The sequence below is a fragment of the Sorex fumeus genome, unplaced genomic scaffold, assembly GCF_029834395.1.
Source record: "Sorex fumeus unplaced genomic scaffold, SorFum_2.1 ptg000019l, whole genome shotgun sequence".
Lineage (NCBI taxonomy): Eukaryota > Metazoa > Chordata > Mammalia > Eulipotyphla > Soricidae > Sorex > Sorex fumeus.
Window position 1 is genome coordinate 7,651,503 of NW_026606076.1, and position 20,763 is coordinate 7,672,265.

The 20,763-nt window shown below is 45.0% G+C and overlaps 1 pseudogene; it reads right to left on the reverse strand.

Annotated features, from left to right (window-relative positions):
* Nucleotides 1-12,673: 12,673 nt before the first annotated feature.
* LOC130022496 (olfactory receptor 7A10-like) lies at nt 12,674-13,604 on the reverse strand (annotated as a pseudogene).
* Between the last annotated feature and the right edge of the window lie 7,159 nt (nt 13,605-20,763).

Here is a 20,763-nt window from a genome sequence, read left to right on the forward strand (position 1 = left end):
TCCACCATCCTGGTCAGACTGACGATAGAATACAGCTTTCTAAGCTCCTTCATGGACTAGGCTGCTAGCATCAGTAAACCAAGTTGCACCTGGGTTGTCCAGGGCTGCCTCCTTTAAATCAGCCTGGTAAAGGGGCTGGAGCGATAGCACAGCAGGTAGGGCATTTGCCTGGCACATGGCCGACCAAGGTTTGATCCCCGGCATCCCATGTGGCCCCTTAAGCACTGCCAGGAGTAAGCCCTGAGCATCACTGGGTGTGACCCAAAAAGAAAAAATAAATAATAAAGAAATCAGCCTGGTAGAAAACATTTGTTTCATCAGCTCCACATACTTGTGATCTCAAGTCTCATGGGTTTCCTCAGGGAGAGGAATAAAGCTTGCTGGACATGTCCTAAGGATCACTTCTGGAGAATATAAAAGCAGAGCTTGGTAATTTTCCAGTCTCCCACCTGTCAGCCATCAACGGCCTTCCAGCACACTCTGGATCTTATGGGGAGTCAGAACCTCCAGCCGTTTTCCTAGAGCAAGCGTATGGATTCCTCTACTATAAGACCAGTTGCCGCTATTGCTCGAAGGTATCCGGGCCAACCTGGGTCACACTGCACGTGAGTCTGCTGAGAGTGTGATGTCGGTGGGTCCCATAGGTGGTTTATGTGAAGCAGGTTGGAGAAAGACGGTCACTCTCTCCCCATCCGCCTCTGCCACCTGGGACCCAGGGTTACTGGGTTCTTGTCTCACCCCCGGAGAAAAGAATTTCAGGAGTAGACAAGCAGTGAAATTTTAAAAAAAAGTTTTATTTGGAGGTTTTGGAGGGGAGGGAGGGGGTTAGGGAAAGTTGAAGAGACAGAGGAAGGGGGAGGGGGAAAGGGAGAGAAGAGGGGAGAGGCACCCAAGAGAGAGTGCCGGCTTCCCCCAAAAAGGAGAATCCTAAATAGCCTTTATGATTGACTTTTATATGCATATTCTTAAATTAATAAAAATTAAAGGCCCTCCCGTTGATCATCGATTTGCTCGAGCGGGCCCAGTAACGTCTCCATTGGAGACTTTGTTGTTACTGTGTTTGGCATATCGAATACGTCACGGGGAGCTTGCCAGGCTCTGCCGTGCGGGCGAGATACTCTCGGTAGCTTGCCGGGCTCTCTGAGAGGGGCGGAGGAATCAAACTCCGGTTGGCCATGTTGGCTGCGTGCAAGGCAAATGCCCTACCGCTGTGCTATCGCTCCAGCCCCCATGCATATTCTTAGGGATGCCTTAATCTGGAGTCTTCTGACAGAGGTGAGGGTTGATCAGCTTTTATATCAAAGGAACATCTTTGAAGTTTCTGGTGAATCTAAGTTTAAGTCCTTAATTGTGTCTCTCTGCTGAAGTTTGCCATCTCTGCAGGGTGTCCAGCCTCCTCAGGCCTTGGTTCCTGTTTTCTGCAAGGTCGGCTTTTGCAACTTCTGGGCTATTACTTCCCAGGAAATTTTCTGCCGTTGCCTTGGAAGGGGTCCTTCCCATCTGCCTGCCTGCCTACATCAAGTGTTCCAGGAGATTGGCCAAGGACAGAGTAGGTGGCTACCGTATCAATCAAAAAATCGATATCCCTACCCGCAACATCAAAGGTAACCCAAGGCCCAACGTTTGTAATCACCACGTTGGAGTCAGGAGCCAGGGATGACCTCAGGCCTCTCCCATAGTTGAAGCTCTGCTCTCTGGAATGGCGCTTCTGGAATCTTCCAGCTGCGGATCTGCCTCTAGGGTCACCTTGAGATCTCAGGACCCCCTGGACAGCAGCTGCTATCAACTGAGCCTGGTGTTGTCGTTTAAGCCGACCTCTTTGGGCTTTCTTGGCTTTCTCCAACTGCTCTCGGTTGTAACATACACTGCAAGCAACCGCAACAAGCTGGCTTAGAGGGGTGTGGGGTCCTACGGCTGACCGTTAAAGTTTCCTCCTTATGTCAAAGGCACTCTGATTTAAAAAGGAAGCGGCTATCAGGATTCTTCCCTCCTCAGACTGGGGATCTGTGTTTGTATATTTCCTCATTGCCTCTACCAACCTTTCCCGAAATTGGTAAGGATTTTCATCTTTCTCCTGCGTAACTTCCCTCAGCTTGTCAAAATTAACAGCCTGAGTGACGCACCTTTTCATCCCTGATATTAAACAGTTAATCATGAGATCTCGCCTTTTCCTGCCTGCTGGGGTTTGATAATCGCATTCCGGGTCTGCTAAGGGAACCGCTGTGAAACCCACGGGGTAATCCGGGTCTGCAGTCCTGAGTTCATCTGCATAGGCCTGTGCAGCGGTTATAATCTGTTGCTTTTCTTCTGGGGTGCAACAGCTGGACAGGAGTACGTGTACATCATCCCAGGTGAGCTCAAAAGTGTAGGTGAGGGCCCTAAATTCCTCTGTAAACTTTGAAGGCTCCTCCCCAAAATGCCCAAGCTGTTGTTTGCAGCAGTGAAGGTCACTCATTGAAAAGGGCACAGGACCCTTCACTAGGCCTGCCTCTCTGTTCGGCACTTTCCTTACGGGAAACATCTGGACCGGTTTATCATGTTTAGGATGATAGGGGGCACCGCTCTGCGTGCACTTTACCGGGCTGGCATCCAGTGAAGAGGGGCACGCCGGAGCCGCTTTGGAGTGGCAGCAGGCTCCTCTGTAGACACAATCTTCTGCACTAGCCTCATCCTCCGAGGGGGAGTTACACGCCGGAGCTGCTTTCCGCGCATGAGCACCGGGAACTCTCCTACTAGCACCCCCCTCTTCCGAGGAGGGGCTGCCCTCCTGAGCTGCTTGAAGATCATAGTGGGCTTTCCCGCTTGTACTTTTTTCTGAACTCCTTTCCTCTAAGGGGGGGACAGAATGCTGTCGGACTGCCAAGTCTGGAAGCCTTGAACTAAAAGGCATCTGAATTGCCGGGTGTGACTTTGGAAGGAGACAGAGCTCATTGGGGCCAAGCAGAGCCCGTGAGATTGAAGCATGCTCAGCAGGGGGCGGAGTCACGGGAGGAGGCGGGGTCCGGGGAGAAGGCGAAGTCAGAGGCGGAGTCGCAGTCACACCCTCCAGCGGGGCTGGAACCTCCCCTGCTCCAGAACGTGCAGTTTGTGGGGAGTTTAACACCAAAATATCATCTCTAGGGTATGGTTCTGCTTCTGAGACGTGCGCGTAGCGGATGCGACAGCTCTTTTTATTCTCTGAATCCTGATAGAGTGCCATGAAGGCTTGGACATAGGAGATTTCATCCCACTTCTTTTGCTTCTTGCAAAAACGATCTAACTGCAAAATGTCCTGGTAATGCAAGCTGCCATACACTGCCACCTTTGCCCGTGCTCTAGTTTATACTCAGGCCATGTGATGTTACAGAGGTCAACAAGACGCTCCTTATTTAAACTATCTAATCGGAAGCTCTTCCGATGTTTTAATAAGCAACCCAAAGGGGAATCTTTGGGGATTGAATTAGAATTGCCCATATTTCCTGAGTGCCACCTATAAAAAAGAAAAAAAAAAGAGGATGGTTCCTTGGCAAATGTTTCTCTTGATCTCTTTAATATCTCCCACGGGGCTTTGTCCCCTGGTGGCTAGAGTGTTGTGACTTTAACAGGGGGTCCAGCGCGAACATAACCACAACTGCATATCTGCCTAGCCTGAATCTAAGAATCATGAGCCAAGACGGTTCCAATCGGTGATCTCTGAGCTACCCCAGACATCCCTGGGGCTTCCCAATCGTCCACCCCCTCCAGGGCAGTATTGCCATGGGTTTTGGGAAACCTTGCTACTTAGAAGGGGAACAGAGAAAAAGTTCTGGCTTTCTTAGCTTAGTCTCCACTGCCTTTATTTTTTTTTTCTTTTTAGGTCACACTCTTCGATGCACAGGGGTTACTCCTGGTGGTGCTTGGGGACCATATGGGATGCTGGGAATCGAATTTCGGTCAGAGGGGGACAAGGCAAATGCCCTACCCGCTGCGCTATCGCTCCAGCCCCTGCCTTTTACTTTTTTTTTTTTTTTGTCTTAAATTGCCTAGAGTGAAACCACCTGGCTGCCGTCATTAGCATTTAAATTGGCCTCTGGCTGATCTCTAGTTTGACTGAGACTAAAGTGGGGAAAGGATTTCTGCTTGGTTGTTGATATCCTGGTTTTAACATCCCAGAATCTTTTCACTAGTGGGTTTTCCTCCCATCTCTCCCAGAATGAACGGTGAGGTTGATGCAGGCAGGCAAGCAGGCAGCTAGGGAAGGCCCCCTCGCCAGTCGTGGCAGTAAATTTCCTGGGAATAGCTCTGAAGTTGCAAAGGCCAGTCCTGTAGAAAACAGGGACTAAGGCCTGATAAGATCCACTCCTATTTACATACCCAGAAAAGCTCCTGCAGAAACAAAAGGCCAGGAGAGGAATTTCAAAGACCATCACCACTCCCAACCTCCTTAGCAACCTCCTTAGCAACGGTCTTTGACCTAGGTAGAAGCCCCACATCCGGACAGGTTGGAGGAACCTATTAAGGCCACTTTTTTTTTCTTTTTGGGTCCCATCCGGCGATGCACGGGGTTACTCCTGGCTCTGCACTCAAGAACTACTACTGGCGGTGCTCAGGGGACCATATGGGATGCTGGGAATCAAACCTGGGTTTGCTGCGTGCAAGGTAAATGCCCTACCCGCTGTGCTCCAGCCTCTATAAAGGCCACTTTGAACAAAGAGAGGGCACACAAGATGCTGCCGGAGCCCATGTGGCCGAGCACATGTGACTGAGCACATGTGTCGCCTGCATCTCCCCTCTTAAGATGTGGACTTTCATACTTTCCTGTCTAATGCTGGGATGTGTGTAGGGGCTCTCTCCGCCCTTGGAGAAGACCGCATTCTCTCTTGAGCACGTTCTCTTCACTCTCTCCCACTTTCTCTCCCTCCTTCCCTTCAAAACCTCCAAGTAAAACCTATTTTACTTTATTGCTTGTCTACTTCTGAAATTTGTTTCTGCAAGGCGAGACAAGATCCCAGTAACCCTGGGTCCTGGGTGGCAGAGGCAGATTGGGAGAAAGTGACCGTCTTTCTCCTCCCCGCTTCACATAAGCCACCCATGGGGCTCACCGACATCAATGTGAGACTGACGAAGGAGGGGTGCCTCCTTCATGGAGACCATTCTTTGCTTTGCCTGGCTAGTGGAGGGCTTAGCCATAATGGCTCAGCGCTCTGACTTGCAACCGGCACCTATGCCAGTGCCACCCTCAACTGCACATGTCCTCCGTGGAATCGCAGGCAGCCCACTTGAGCTCCGTGACTTAGAGGGACTTTAAGAGTGCCAGGTCGTGGAGCCACAAAATCACGCCTGATAGGAGGACCTCACATTCACACAGAGGTTATCACATTCCTCCCCCAATCCCTCTAAGGATTTCCAAGGGAGCATACCTCCACAGCAGATTTTTCACAGATTACCTCCTTCCTCATGGGATTCTTCACTGCAGATGTGCTTTTGTAGTCACCAAACTGATGTCGGTGGACCCCACGGGTGGCTCACGTGAGGCGGGGAGGAGAGAGACGGTCACTTTCTCCCTATCCGCCTCCACCACTTCCAGGCTCCACTGGGAAGACTGGGACTGACAAAGTCTGTGACGCCCCTGCTCCTCCCCGGCCAGAGCCCCGACAGCTCCACCAAGTGGCCATCAAGCCATACCTGATGCCTGTTCTGTCTTTTAGACACAGAAGTTGAGCCCCACCACCTGATTTCTCCGGGAGTCACAAACTCAGGTTGGAGCAAGGATTTGCTCTTTGCAGAAGTCAGTCCAGGCCTTATCCAGGGCTGGGGGTTCTTTTCTCACCTCCCAGTAGAGAATTTCAGGAGTAGACAAGCAGTAAAGTAAAACAGATTTTATTTGGAGCTTTTTAGGAAAAGGAAGGAGGGAGAGAAAGCGGGAGAAAGAGTAATGCACTCAAGAGGGAATGCGGGTTTCCCCAAAGCAGAGAAGCTTTGAGTGGCCTTGAAGACGGGCTTTCATATTCTTATTCTCACGGGTGCCTTGTTCTGGAGTTCTGGAGTTTTCTGCTGGAGGTGGGGTTTGATCAGGTATTGTCATAAAAGAACCGCTTCAATCTCCTTCAAGTCTTTGATTGCAGTTCCTGTCTATGCGCAATTCTGTTACCTCCTTAGGGGTCCAGCCATCTCTAGGTCTCTTATTGGCACCAGCCAGGTGAAGCCTCAGTTCCTGTTGGTTTTTGCAGTTTCAAGGGTATTGGATATTATTACTATGCAGGAAATTCACTGCCATTTCCTTGGAAGAGAGCCTTCCCTATCTACCGGCCTGCCTACGACAAAATCCTACACCTGCTTAATAAGTGAGTACTTAAGTCTTTTAAGAATGAAGTGCTCTTAAGAAATCTATTTTTTTTAGGAATTGTAAACACTGCTTGGTTGTTAGATATATTCTTTTTTTCCCCAGTTGTATTACACCTTGTGACTAATCGTTAGGGAAGCCCTCTCCCCCCTCCCCCCCCCCCCCACCACACACACTCTCACACAGGCACGCATATGGCAATGAAATTTCTGGAAAGTAATAAAGCCACCAGTCCTAAGTCTGACCCACCTTGTGGATACAGAAAGCAGGGACTGATAAGACCATCTCCAGCAACTGACCCTGAGGAGACTGGACCCCTCCCTACAGAAAGAGCCTGAAGGGATTTACATGAGACCCCTTCCTTTAATCTATTTAACCCTCAGCTAGCCCAGATCGGAGAAGGCTGGACACTCTGAAAGAAGATACAGCTGGAGCAAAGGTCAAGAAAAGGAGATTCAGAGATGACCACTCCCAACTCTACCCTCTTAACAACAACCCTAGCAACGGACTCTTACCTAGCTAGAAAGCACCACTTTGGGGCGGCTTGGGAAAACCCTAAAAAAGCCACCTTGAACAGAGGGAGGGTGTGCATATGCTGCCCGAGCCCATGTGCTGCTTGTGGCTATGTGTTCAAGCACATGTGTCACCCGCATCTCCCTTCTTGTGGACTTTCCTGTCTAATGCTGGGGGTATGTGTGTAAAGGTTCTCTCCGTCCTTGGGGGAGCCCACATTCTCCCTTGAGTGCGTTATTCTCACTCACTCACTTTCCCTCCTTCCTCACCTTCAAAAACCTTCAATTAAAATCTATTTTACTTTACTGCTCATCTGCTCCTGAAATTCCTTTCTGCGAGGCACAACAAGAATCTGATACCCTGGAACTAATTTTTCTTTCCTGCAAAGAGCAATTTCTTGCTCCAACCTGAGTCCGTGGCTCCCTCAGGAGTTAGGTGTTGGGGATCAACTCCCATGCCAAGAGGACCAAGAGGGCATCAGGTGTGGCTTGTCAGCCACCTGGTGAGGCTAATGGGGCCCTGACCGGTTCGGTGTAGGGGCTCATCATCGAAGACTTTACCAGTCCTAGTCTTCCCAGCTGAGTCTGTGGGTGGCAGGCGCAGATCAGGAGAAAGTGTCTCTCTTCCCTGTCTCACAAAAGCTACCTGTGGGGACTACTGACATAATTTTAATAACAGTTTGCATTTAACAAATATGTAAGTCTTTTAAGAATGAAGTGGATTGTGTGTGTGTGTATGTGTGTGTGTGTCACACCCAGCGATGCTGGGGGCTCTTGGCTCTGTGCTCAGAAATTACTCCTGGCAGTGCTTGGGGGACCACATGGGACGCTGGGAATCGAACCCGTATTGGCCATGTGCAAGGCAAACTCCCTACCCACTGTGCTATCGCTCCAGCCCCAGAATAAAGTGTTCTTAAGAAATCCAGGACTGGAGAGACAGTACATCAGGTAGGACATTCTCCTTGCACATGGGCAACCTATGTTCGATCCTCAGCATCCCATAAGGTCCCCCAGCACTGCCAGGAGTAATTTCTGAGTGAAGAGTCAGGAACAACCCCTGAGCAATGCTGGGTGTGACCCAAAGAGGAAAAAAAAATCCATGTATGGGCCTGGGAGATAGTTCAGCAAGTGATGTAGGTAGACAGGTAGATAGGAAAGGACCTGCCATGGCAATAGAATTCCTAGGAGTAGGAAAAATCACCTAGCCCTACAGTGACCTGACCCAGCTGTGAACACAGGAACTAAGGCCTGATAAGACCTTGACCTGTCACTCCATGATATTTTATGATCATCAAAGTAACCAACCAGCGTCGTACTAGTGGCTCAGAGTCAATTTCATATTGAGATCCAAGGAAACCGGAAAAGAAGAATTTATCTAGAAGCTCTAGTTTCATATTCTATGAAGATGCACAGACTCAAATATGCAAGGAAAATAGAAAGGTGATCTGTAGTCAAATGTCAAGGAGAATGGTTTCTATGATGATAAGATATCAGGCAGTATTGAGAAAGAGATCTAATCCCCAAAGGGCAAAAGAAATGTAAGAATAAGAGATATGTGCAAAGAAAAAGAAAATACGTACAAAGGGTGATTCATCAAAAGTATGTGGGTGAGGGGCTGGAGTGACAGGACAGCAGGAATGGTGTTTGCCTTGCACACAGCTGACCCAGGTTTGATCCCCGGCATCCTATAGGATTGATTTCCCAAGAACCACCGGGAGTCATTTCTGAGTACAGAGCCGGAAGTAACCCCTGAGCATAGCCAGGTGTGACCCAAACCCAAAACTTAAAAGAAAGAAGCGTGTGAGTGAACCTTTAAAAATGTTTGTTTTAAAGGAAGTATATGTCTGTGAAAATTATTTTTTAATTGTTTATTGAATCATCATGAGATAGTTACAAAACTTTTGTAATTGAGTTTCAGTCGTACAATGTTCCAACACCCATTCTCCAACCAGTGTACATTTTCCACCACCAATATTTCCTGTATCACCTCCCACCAATGCCCCCACACCCCAGCCTGCCTCTGCCTCTATGGCAGGTACTTTTCTTCTCTCTCTCTCTCTCTCTCTCTCTCTCTCTCTCTCTCTCTCTCTCTCTCTCTCTCTCCCCCATCCCTCTCCTTTGGGGCATTCTGATTTGTAATGCAGATACTGAGAGACCATCATGTTTGTTCCTTTACCCACTTTCAGCACCATCTCCCATCCAGAGCGATACCTTCCAACCATCTTTGTCATAATGGCCCCCTCTCTGTTCCAACTGCCATCTCCCCCAGCCCTTGAGGCCGGCTTTCAACCATGGGTAATTTGTTCTAACCCTTTTTTCTATTGTCCTTGGGTGTTAGTCTCATACTATGTTTTATTTTTTTATATCCCTCATATGAGTACAGTCACTCTATGTCTGTCCTTCTCCTTCTGACTTATTTCACTAAGTATGATAATCTCTATGTCCATCCATTTATAAGCAAATTTTATAACTTCATTTTTTCCTAAAAGCTGTATAAAATTCCATTGTGTGGATATACTATAGTTTCTTTAACCAGTCTGTTCTTGTGTGTTTTTGCATCCCGGGGGTATATTCCCATATGGAAGCACAATTTCTACTTTTTTGAAGAATGCCCATATTGCTTTCCAAAAAGACCGGATCAGTCAACATTCCCACCAACAATGAATAAGAGTCCCTTTTTCCCTGCATCAGCACCAGCACTGATTGTTCTTTTTTTTTTTTTGATGTGTGCCAATCTCTGTGGTGTAAGATGATAGCTCATTGCTGTTTTGATTTGCATCTCCCTGATGATTAGTGATGTAGAGCATTTTTGCATGTGCCTTTTGGCCATTTGTATTTCTTTGAGAAAGTTTCTGTTCATTACTTCTCCCCATTCTTTGATGGGGTTGGAGGTTTTTTCTTATAAAGTTCTACCAGTGCCCTATATATCTTGGAGATGAACCCCTTAACTGATAGGTACTGGGTAAATAATTTTTCCCATTCCATGGGCTGTCTCTGTATCTTGATCACTGTTTCTTTTGAGGTGCAGAAGCTTCTTAGCTTAAAAATATTAAATTTATCAATTCTTTCAAGTAACACACCCCACCAAACATACACACATGGAGTAAGAGTGTCTTAATTGACCCTGAAAAATATAACTGCACATGCTTAAATTAGCCACATGGAAACAGATAATATGAACACTGTATTGTTTTGAATGAGTCCATGCAAAGAAGGAGCAAAATTACCATTTAACAATCACTGTCACTGTCCTCCCGTTGTTCATCGATTTGCTTGAGCAGGCCCAGTAATGTTTCTATTGTGAGACTTGTTACTGTGTTTGGCATATCGAATAGATCACGAGTAGCTTGTCAGGCTTTGCCATGCAGGCAAGATACTCTCAGTAGCTTGCCGGACTCTCCGAGAGGGGTGGAGGAATTGAAACTGGGTCGGCCTGGTCGGCTGCTTGCAAGGCAAATGCCCTACTGGCATTTAACAATATTTTTAATAATTTAAAAATTATTAAAGGTAAAGGCCCTCCCGTTGATCGTCGATTTGCTCGAGCGGGCCCAGTAACGTCTCCATTGGAGACTTTGTTGTTACTGTGTCTGGCATATCGAATACTCTCGGTAGCTTGCCGGGCTCTCCTAGAGGGGCGGAGGAATCGAACTCGGGTCGGCCATGTTGGCCGCTTGTAAGGCGAATGCCCTACCCGCTGTGCTATCGCTCCAGCCCTGGAGCGATAGCACAGAGGGCTGGAGCGATAGCACAGCGGTAGGGCGTTCGCCTTACAAGCGGCCAACATGGCCGACCCAAGTTCGATTCCTCCGCCCCTCTCAGAGAGCCCGGCAAGCTACCGAGAGTATTCGATATGCCAGACACAGTAACAACAAAGTCTCCAATGGAGACGTTACTGGGCCCGCTCGAGCAAATCGACGATCAACGGGAGGGCCTTTACAAAAATTATTAAAATAATTATAACTATTATAACTAATGTTAACATCCCACCCCCCCAGGCTGGAGCAATAGCACAGCGGGTAGGATGTTTGTCTTGCAAGCAGCCAACCCGGGTTCGATTCCTCTGCCCTCTCGAAGAGCCCAGCAAGCTACCAAGAGTATCTTGCCCCTACAGCAGAGCCTGGCAAGCTACCCATGACGTATTCAATATGCCAAAAACAGTAACAACAAGTCTCACAATTTGTTGTGAGACATTACTGTTGCCCGCTTGAGCAAATCAATGAACAACCGGAGGACAGTGCTACAGTGCTATTATTAACCCCATCACACTAAGCAAATGACTCAAGAGACAATTTACATGTATAATAGACATTGTCTCAATAGACTGATATGTTTTGTCACATAGGATATAAAAAATTTTAAATTAAAACTCTTTAGCACATCTCTTTCTACTTAATAGTTGGGTTTTATTTATTTATTTATTGGCGGGGGGGTGGGCAGTGGTTAACCTGATGTTGCTCAGTGCTTACTCCTGACTCTGTGCTCAGGAATCTTTGCTGGTTATATTCATGGGACCACATGGTTAAAGGACATCAAACTGGGATCAGTTCAGTGAAAGACAAATGCCCTCTCTGAAATGCTGTCTGAAAGACAATTGTCCTCTCTGCTATGTTATCATTCCGGCCCCTTCACTTTCATAGTTTTCTTTCTCATGAATATCATCACGAGTGGATACCATAGTACAAACTGTTATTGTAGATATGTTCATATATTTCTAGACTGGGTATTTCTCAGGGCTAGGCACTGCATTATAAAAATCACAATGTGTTTTCACAGGATAGCCCAAGAAATCAATTGCAAGATTTCCACACTTTAATTCATTCAAAGATATTTGGACTTTATTTCTACTTTTACTGGAAACATCCTATACCCATTTAACAAGTGAGTATGTCGGTCTTCTAAAATAAAGTGTTCTTAAGAAATCCATGTTTTAGGGGCTGGAGCGATAGCACAACGGGTAGGGCATTTGCCCTGCTCACAACCGACCCAGGTTCAAAATCCCAGCATCCCATATGGTCTCCCCTGACCCCGTCAGGGGTAATTCCTGAGTGCAGAGCCAGGAATAACCCCTGTTCATCTCCAGGTGTGACCCAAAAAGCAAAAAAAAAAAAAATCCATGTTTTGGCCAGAAAGATAGGTCAGCTTATGGTAATTTCTCTTGCACTCTTGCATGTGGCTGACTCAGGTTCAATCCCTGGCACCTGATATGGTCCCCTGAGCTTTCCAGGAGTGATCCCTGAGTGCAGAGTTAGGAGTAAGCCCTGAGCACAACAATTTATGGCCCCAAACAAACAAAAGTTCTATGTGATTCTAATCACAGAGTAATTTTCAAATATCTCATAAGAAATATATGAAAAATATTTTTGAGCTAAGAATAAATTATGAAAAATAAATCTTTATTCCAAAGAAAGCAGAAAAAGGATAAAGTATTCATGTAGCTATAAAGAGAAGATAATTTTTTTAACATAAAGCAATGCTAGAATTAAAAATACAAGTCATATATCCACACTGGTTTCTTAAATAAAGAATTTTTATTAGGTGCTCAAAGGGGGAAAAAAAGTAAAATTAGGAGCTTTCTGCATCTTCTAATTTAAAACTGTTCTTGGTTGTTATTTAGGCACAAGTGGTTTACAAACCCTCAACAATAGAATTTCCACCTACAAGACCAACCTGTGTCAGGTCCCCCCACCAAAGCCCCAGATTCCCTTCCCGTTCCCTCTTTTCCTTAATAAGCACATTTTAAAGTTGAATCACTGTCATTTGGGTCCCACGGTTGAACTCTGACTTAATAGACCACAATTTCTTGTGTCAGAACTTGAGTCCTGAAATGATGCAGTTCACCAGTACTAGGACAAGTGCGGTTTCATAGTTTCTTCCCAAGGAGACGTGTCAGAGTGCCCTTGATGTCTTTGTTCCTGAGACTGTAGATGAAGGTGTTCAACATGGGGGTGGCTATGGTGTAAGCCACGGAGGCGATTGCATTGCGCTGTGAGTTCTGGGTCACAGTAGAGCTGAGGTACATACCTAGGGCTGTGCCGTAAAACAAGCAGACCACGGAGAGGTGAGATGCACAGGTGGAAAAGGCTTTGAACTTCCCCTGAGCTGAGGAGATTCTGCAGATGGAGGAAACAATCTTAGAGTAAGAATAAAGGATCCCAGAGAAGGGACCAACCCCACAGAACGCCGCTGACAAATACATCATCAAGTCACTAAAAAAAAGTGTCGGAACAAGCTAGATGGACCACTTGATTGAGTTCACAGAAAAAGTGAGGGATTTCCACACGTGCACAGAAGGACAGTGGCAACACCATGAGGATTTCTAACAAGGAATCCAGGGCACACATAATCCAGGAAAGCAGAAGAAGCAGTCCACAGAGCTGGGGATTCATGATGACCGTGTAGTGCAGGGGATGGCAGATGGCCACATAGCGGTCATAGACCATTGCTGTCAATATAAAGGTGTCCAATCCTCCAAACAGTATGTAAAAGTACATCTGGGCAACGCATCCCGCATAGGTGATGGCCTTTCTCTGTGTCTGGATGTTCAGCAGCATCTTGGGGACAGTGGTAGAGATGAAGCAGATGTCCGCAAAGGACAAGTTGGACAGGAAGAAGTACATGGGCGTGTGGAGGTGGGGGTCTGAGCTGACGGCCAGGATGAGGAGCAGGTTCCCCAGAACAGTGATCAGATATATGGACAGGAAAAGGTAAAAGATGAGAGGCTGCAGTGCTGGTTCCTCTGAGAATGCTAGAAGAAGAAATTCTGTAATTCCTGTCAGGTTTTCTGGTTCCATGTGGTGGAGAAGACTGTGAGTGGTTAGTCAAGATCCATGCTCATTTTAAAAGTGACAAAGTGACAGGCATGACTTAGGTTTCTGTATTAATTTTTTTTTGGTCACATTGACTTGCAAGACTGTGGATAAAGTAAGCTACACAGAGAAAAATAGAGAAATTTCTTAGTTCTGGTTTCCTCACTCTCAGCACTGTGAGTCTCTGGACAGGTCACTCTACTAGGAGCAGCCGGGGTCTCTTTATGCCTTAGAGAATATTCAGAGCAAATCTTATTTGAGGCTTGGAGCATTTTTTTTTTTTTTGCCGACAGTGTTCAGGGGAAATATTCCCCGTTGCTTTGAAAAGACAATTTTAATTCTATTCAAGCTAACATTTTGTTGGATTTGTGAATTTATAACTAACAAAATAGTTTGTTTGGGGGCTGGAGCGATAGCATAGTGGGTAGGACATTTGCCTTGCACACAGCCGACCCAGGTTCGATTCCTCTGTCCTTCTTGGAGAGCCCGGCAAGCTATCTAAAGTATCCTGCCCACATGGCAGAGCCTGGCAAGCTACCCGTGGCATATTCGATATGCCAAAAATAGTAACAACATGTCTCACTTTGTGCTCCTGGAGTGAGCAAATGTCATTGAGCTACACTAGCATGCAACAGGGATGAATGGAGACGCTACTGGTGTCCACTCAAGCAAATCCATAAACAACAGGATGACAGTGCTACAGTGCAGTGCTACACCTGGCAGTTCTCTGGGCTTACTTCCAGGTCTGCACTCAGGAATCATTTCTGGTAGGTCTCTGGAGACCCAATGGTGTGCTGGGGATCAAACTCTGGCTATCCATGTATAAATAAGTGCCCTCCCCACTATACCATCTCTCTAGTCTCTATAATATTTACAAATCTAATAAAAGGTGATAATATCTGTCTCTATGATATATTATGCACCATTTAAGCAATCAAGCATCATCATAGAACACGAACGGTCACGGTCCTCCCACTGTTCATCAATTTGCTCGAGTGGGCCCAGTAACATCTCCATCATGAGACTTGTTGTTAATGTGTTTGGCATATCAAATACGTCACAGGTGGCTTGCCAGGCTCTGCCGGAGCGATAGCATCATAGAGCAAAGTTCCAGGAAATTGAAAAAGAATTCATATAGAAGTTCTAGTTTCATGTTTACAAAGCTACCTGGACTGAAGTAACCGAGAAAAATATAAATGTAATCTGTAGTTGAAGCATTTGCCATGCAGATAGGGAAAGGGTTTCTCCTCTCCATGACAATGAGTTCTTGGGAAGTAATAAAGTCAACTAGCCCTCCGGTTGCCAGACACAGGAGCTAAAGCCTGCTAGGACCTTTACCCGAAGCCAACACAGACCCAGAGAAGGCTCTACCCCTCCTGTGTATTCACACAGTATGTGTGGATGTTGTGACTACGTATGTAGCCCAGAGATGCCTCCCCAGTCCTCCCCAGACCAGCAGATAGACAGAGAGACAGAGAGATGGGGGACCACAGCTTGATGGTGAAAATGGCCTATTTAATGCAGAGCTGCTAGCATACTTATTAGAACATCTGAGGGGACTTGAGGTAAGGACATAGGTGTGAATGATCATTTACATAGATAAATACTTGCAGGAGGAAATTCTCTTGGGGAGATTAACTCAAGGAGACTCTCTCAGGGATCTCTACTTTTATATTTCCCTTTAATCATATATGTTATCAATATTTGCTGTGTTAGAATAAACACAGTAAGAGACAAAGATTCCAACATGTAGTTCTCTGGGCTCTGAGAGCAATCAAGACTTACATAAACCCCAGACTAAATCTCCTAAGGCCAGTTCAACTTGTTTTTCCCTAGGGGGTCCTCTCCCTTAAGTCATAACAGCTTGCATGAAGACCATTCATTATGCTTTCTAGACTGTCCCATTTTAATGCTGGCGTAGCTTCGCCACTCACCCAGGTCCATCCCAGTTCCACAGTGCGACCTTCCTTTTGGGGTGTTAGGAACTATAGTAACTGAAGCCTAAGTCAAGTGATTATGACCAATGACCAGGAGTAGATATATTTCAGAGTCAATCAACTCCCAAATATTAGAAGCATAGTGTTAATGGTCTTTCTGGGTTTAACCAAAGAACATGGCTCTATAGTAAAATATAAAAAGGCTATAGGGAAAATAGAAAAAGCAAGTAAAATACACATCACTTGAAATACACTTGAAATACAGATAAAATACACATCACTTGAAATACACTTGAAATACAAATACACTTGAAATACAAAGCACTACAAGTATAAATACAAAGTTCAGAATCACCAGAAGTTTTGGCTTATACATAATCAAGACTGACTTGGGGAACTGTGACAATGAGAGGTAAAATGCAAAGGAAAGGTGAAAGATAAACTAACTAAAGTGAAAGGTGAAAGGTCAACTAAAGTAAGTTTCTCTGGGAGGAGGAAAGGGGGCAATTCACTAATAAAACCTAAAGCACTTAGGTTTATTGTCCAACACCTCTGAGAGAAGCTCCAGCAAGAACAAAGACCAGCAAAGGAATATCAAACAAGACCATCCACTCCGCCCAATTCTACCAATTGGCAAGCACCCTAGCAATGGACTTACCTGGATAGAAAGCCCCAGGTGGGCCAGTCTGGAAGAAACACTGTAAAAGCCACCTTAAATAAAGGAAGCATGCACATGTGCCACCAAGCACTTCCTGCTGAGTGCATATGGTGCTCGAGAGCACATGTTACCTACGTTCCCCTTGGCAGATGTAGACTTTCATACTGTAATACTGGAACGTGTCCTGGGGCTTCCTTGCCACTCTGGAGAAATTTACATTCTCTCTCAAATGCATTATTCTACATTCCCACCCCCTTACAACCTTCCTAATAAAACCTGATATACTTCACTCCCTGTCTATTGAAATTCTTCCCTACCTGGGTAAGCTGTAGGATTGACCTTCCTTGCCTGAAAAGGGCAAGGCTCACAACTGACTCTTAGCCCTACGTTTCCCCCGCCATTCCCAGGGTGGCAGAGTGGGTAGAGAGAAAGTCGTAGATTCCTTCTTGAGGCTGCTACCTCTCTCCTCCCCCCCATCTCATAAGTCACCTGGGAACCTCCCAGTGGCTTCGTAGTCAAATGTTAAGGAGAATGGTTTCTATGATAGGGGAATATTATGCAATGTTGAGAAATAGCACTACTCCCAAAAGGCTGGAGAAATGTAAGAATGGAGAGAGATGTGAAAAGAAAGAGAAAATGTCTATGAAGAGTGAAAAGTAAGTATGAGAGTGGACCTTCACTTTGCCTTTATTTATTTATTTATTTATTTATTTATTTATTTTGCTTTTGAGGTCACACCCAGGGTTGCACAGGGGTTACTCTTGGCTCATGCACTCAGGAATTACTCCTGGCAGTGCTCGGGGGACTACATGGGATGCTGGGAATCCAAACCTGGTTAGGCGTGTGCAAGGCAAACGCCCTACCCACTGTGCTATTTTGCTCCAGCCTCTCACTTTGCCTTTAAAGCAGGGGTATTTCTGTGAAAAATATTAAAGTGACTGCTCATTTCTTTCAATTAAGACATGGACCCAATAAGGATCTTCATGGACAGAAATAGTCACATTTTGTGCATTCACCCTGATATAACTGTCCATGCATATATTAGCTAAATGGAATCAAATGACATGAGAACTGTCACTGTCACTTCAGGAAAAACAGGAACAAAATCATTGTTCCCCATCACACTAATTAAAATAACTCGAGACAATTTCTGTGAAAAATTGACCTGTGTCTCAGAGTGCATATATGTTTAGTGACAGGGGAGGTGAAATAATTATAAAATAAAGCTCTTAACACATCTATTTCCACGCATATACTTTTATTTGGCATGAATATCTTCATGAATGGACATCATGGTATTAACGATCTGTTTTTGAAGATCTGTTCACACATTTCTTTGTCTGGATTTTTCTCTTGCATAGGCAAACATACTCAAGTGTACTGTATTCCAATAAATACAGAAATGTGTACACAGGATAACCCCTGACTTCAAAGGCAATATTTACACACCTCTATTAATGTTAAAGATATTTGAACTTTATTGCAACTTTTGCTGGTAAATCACAACCCTCCAGTTCTTCTTCTACTTCACCCAATGTTAATATAATTGCCCAAATTGACCCCTGAATCGCTTTCTCAATTATTCCTTATCTTTTGGTCATTATAAGTAATACGTAATTTATGTGTGAATTGAAGAATAGCCCCTAAAATATTGAGACTATCATCTGGGCTAGGCTGGTTATTCCTAGGTTATTCTCAGGTAGATGCCCTAAACTTTTCTTCACTCTGACCTTATTTTGCTGAGGACACATGAAATGTGAACTTACCTAGGTAAGGTGTCTGGAAGGAGATCCCTGAGTGTTTCCAAAATCCTTCTGGGGAAGTTTCTTCTGGAGACTGAAACCCAAACAAGACAGCAGGAAGGAGGGAAGGTTGGGGAGCCCCAGACAAATGCAGAACTCAGAGATCAACAACCATGTCCACATACTCCAGAGAAAACAAGCCGAGGAACCCCAAAGAGGTGATATTTACCGCTCCCTGTGTTTGCTCATTAAGCCCTGTTTACTGTCTCACTCCAACCTCTGAGAGCATGATTGCCCCATGGGACACTAGTCTGGACAGAATGGAAGTTTCCAGTTTTCCAGGAGACCTTGTGAATAAACACCTGCTATAAACACTTGATAACTCCACCTTTGCATCTCCTGATTTACACTCACCACCCATCAATTAAACTAAACCCAACTTACAGATTCCAAGAGCCAACAGTGGCTAATCAGTCTTGGCTAAGTTCCCTGCATTTTCAAAGCCCTAGTGATAGGACTCAGCCTATGAGGTCTCTAGAGAGTGTCAATGCCCAGGATAACAAAGAAGATTGTGCTACTTTAATGAAAAACCTTTGAAATCATATTCTTGGTCAGGGCTCAATTTTGTCAAATTAATGAGGATTTTCACATGTATATTAGAAGTGGAGAGCAATCTTTTAGAAAATAATTGTGACACTTGTTACTGTGTTTGGCATATCAAATGCATCACGGGTAGCTTGCCAGGCCTGCTCGAGCAAATCGATGAACAACGGGAGGACAGTGACAGTGACAGTGACAGTGACAGAAAAGAATTAGCGAACAACATGGGCGAATCTACAAAACGTTATGCTCAAAAAAACTAGATTACAAAATGCCACATTTTACAAGAGCCCATTCATATGAAATGTCCAGAAAGGTCAAATGTGTATAGACAGAAAGCAATGTTGTGGTGTTGGGGTGTGGGAGCAAGACAGATTGGGAGAGGTACGGGTCACTTGGGAGAATGATTCAGTGTTCTGAAATTAGCAATGATGGGGGTACAGGGTTTTGAATATACTAAACTCCACTGAGCTGTAGACCTTAAAATCAAGGTAAGGCTAAATTTTATCTCAAATCAAATCATTGTATCACTGTCATCCTGTTGTTCATTGATTTCCTCGAGCAGGCACCAGTAACGTCTCCTTCATCCTAGCCCTGAGATTTTAAAAAATGCCACATTCGAGGCTCTTTCAGGGTCAGGAGAATGAGACCCATCATTGTTACTGGTTTTTGGCATATTGAATACTCCACGGGGAGTTTGTCAGACTCTGCCGTGTGGGCAGGATACTTTTGGTAGCCTGTCAGGTTCTCCAGAGTAAGAACTAGAAAATAAGATAATAAGGTGGTTCCTTCATGTGTGAGGCTCGTCCGAACATGTGTAGAGTGGTCTTAAGCATGTCTGTGGCTGGAACCGGAGGTCTTCAGCTGCCGGGGCTCTGCTCAGGGTGGGGAGAGAAACTCAACCCACCCTCCTCCAAGGGATCCTGGTGAGGACAGCCAGGCACGGAGGCAGGAGACTCTGCGCTGTTCTCTTCTGGGAGCTGGGTTTTATAGTGTCTGGGTCTTGGCCGTTGATGGGATTACTCAAACCAAATATACTTGAATTTTTTAAAATTATTTTTCTAGTCTTTAAATTAGTGTTTTGACTATTTTTTTCTTTTTGGGTCACACCTGGCAATGCACAGGGGTTACTCTTGGCTCATACACTCAGGAATTACTCCTGGCGGTGCTCAGAGAACCCTATAGGATGCTAGGAATCGAACCTAGGTCAGCCACGTGCAAGGTAAACGTCCTACCCGCTGTGCTACCGCTCCAGCTCCACTGTGTTTTGACTTTTTAATTGTTAAATTAAATAAAAATTTAAGTGTAAAGAGAAAAAAGGAAAGAAAAGAATTAGCAAAAACTAATTAGACAAAAACTTAGCTGGACTTGTAAAGAAAAGATAAAACTCAGATAAGGTGCATCAGAGATGACAGGGGAGGAAGTTTAACACGTATTTCAGAAGGAGAAGAGATTATAAGCCATTATTATGACTACATTTATGTCTCCAATCTGGGGGATCTGCAGTCTGAATCAGGAGGCCACAGAAAACTCGAACAGCCCAATCAGGAGTAAGGGAATTGTTACTGTGTGAAAATATCCACACACTCACAAAAGTAAAAATATCCACCTAACGAAATCCAATCCGGACAGGTTCACTAATGAATTATATCAAGCTTCAGGGAAAACCTATTGCCTAAAGTTCTTAAGCTGGTCTAAATATCAGCCAAGAAAAAGAAATCAAAAGCATCTAAATTAGAAAAGAAATTAAAGCTGTGGTTTTACTATGAATAGATGACCTGATAGTATATATTTACTCTCTCTCTATATATATAGAGAGAGTAAATATCTCTAATATTTTATAAGTAGCATCCAATTATCTGCCCAAAGTTATAAGAGAGGGAAGGGATGGGCATTACTGGAATTCTCAGGATTTTTCAAGAGTCCCTAGGAAGGCTGCCCTTGCCCCAGTCTCCTGAGTTCCACTGCAGGGGGATTCACACACATACACACACACACACACACACACACACACACACGCATGCACGCACGCATGCACGTATGCACACACATTCATATACACACACAAAGAAAACCTCATAAATACACAAAACCAAAAACCAAATAAAAGTTAAAGATATAAGAAATGCAGTTTAAAATTATGTTTTATCATGTTTACTACTTCTCTGACTATAAAATTATTAAATTATTCATATTTGTGCTATGCA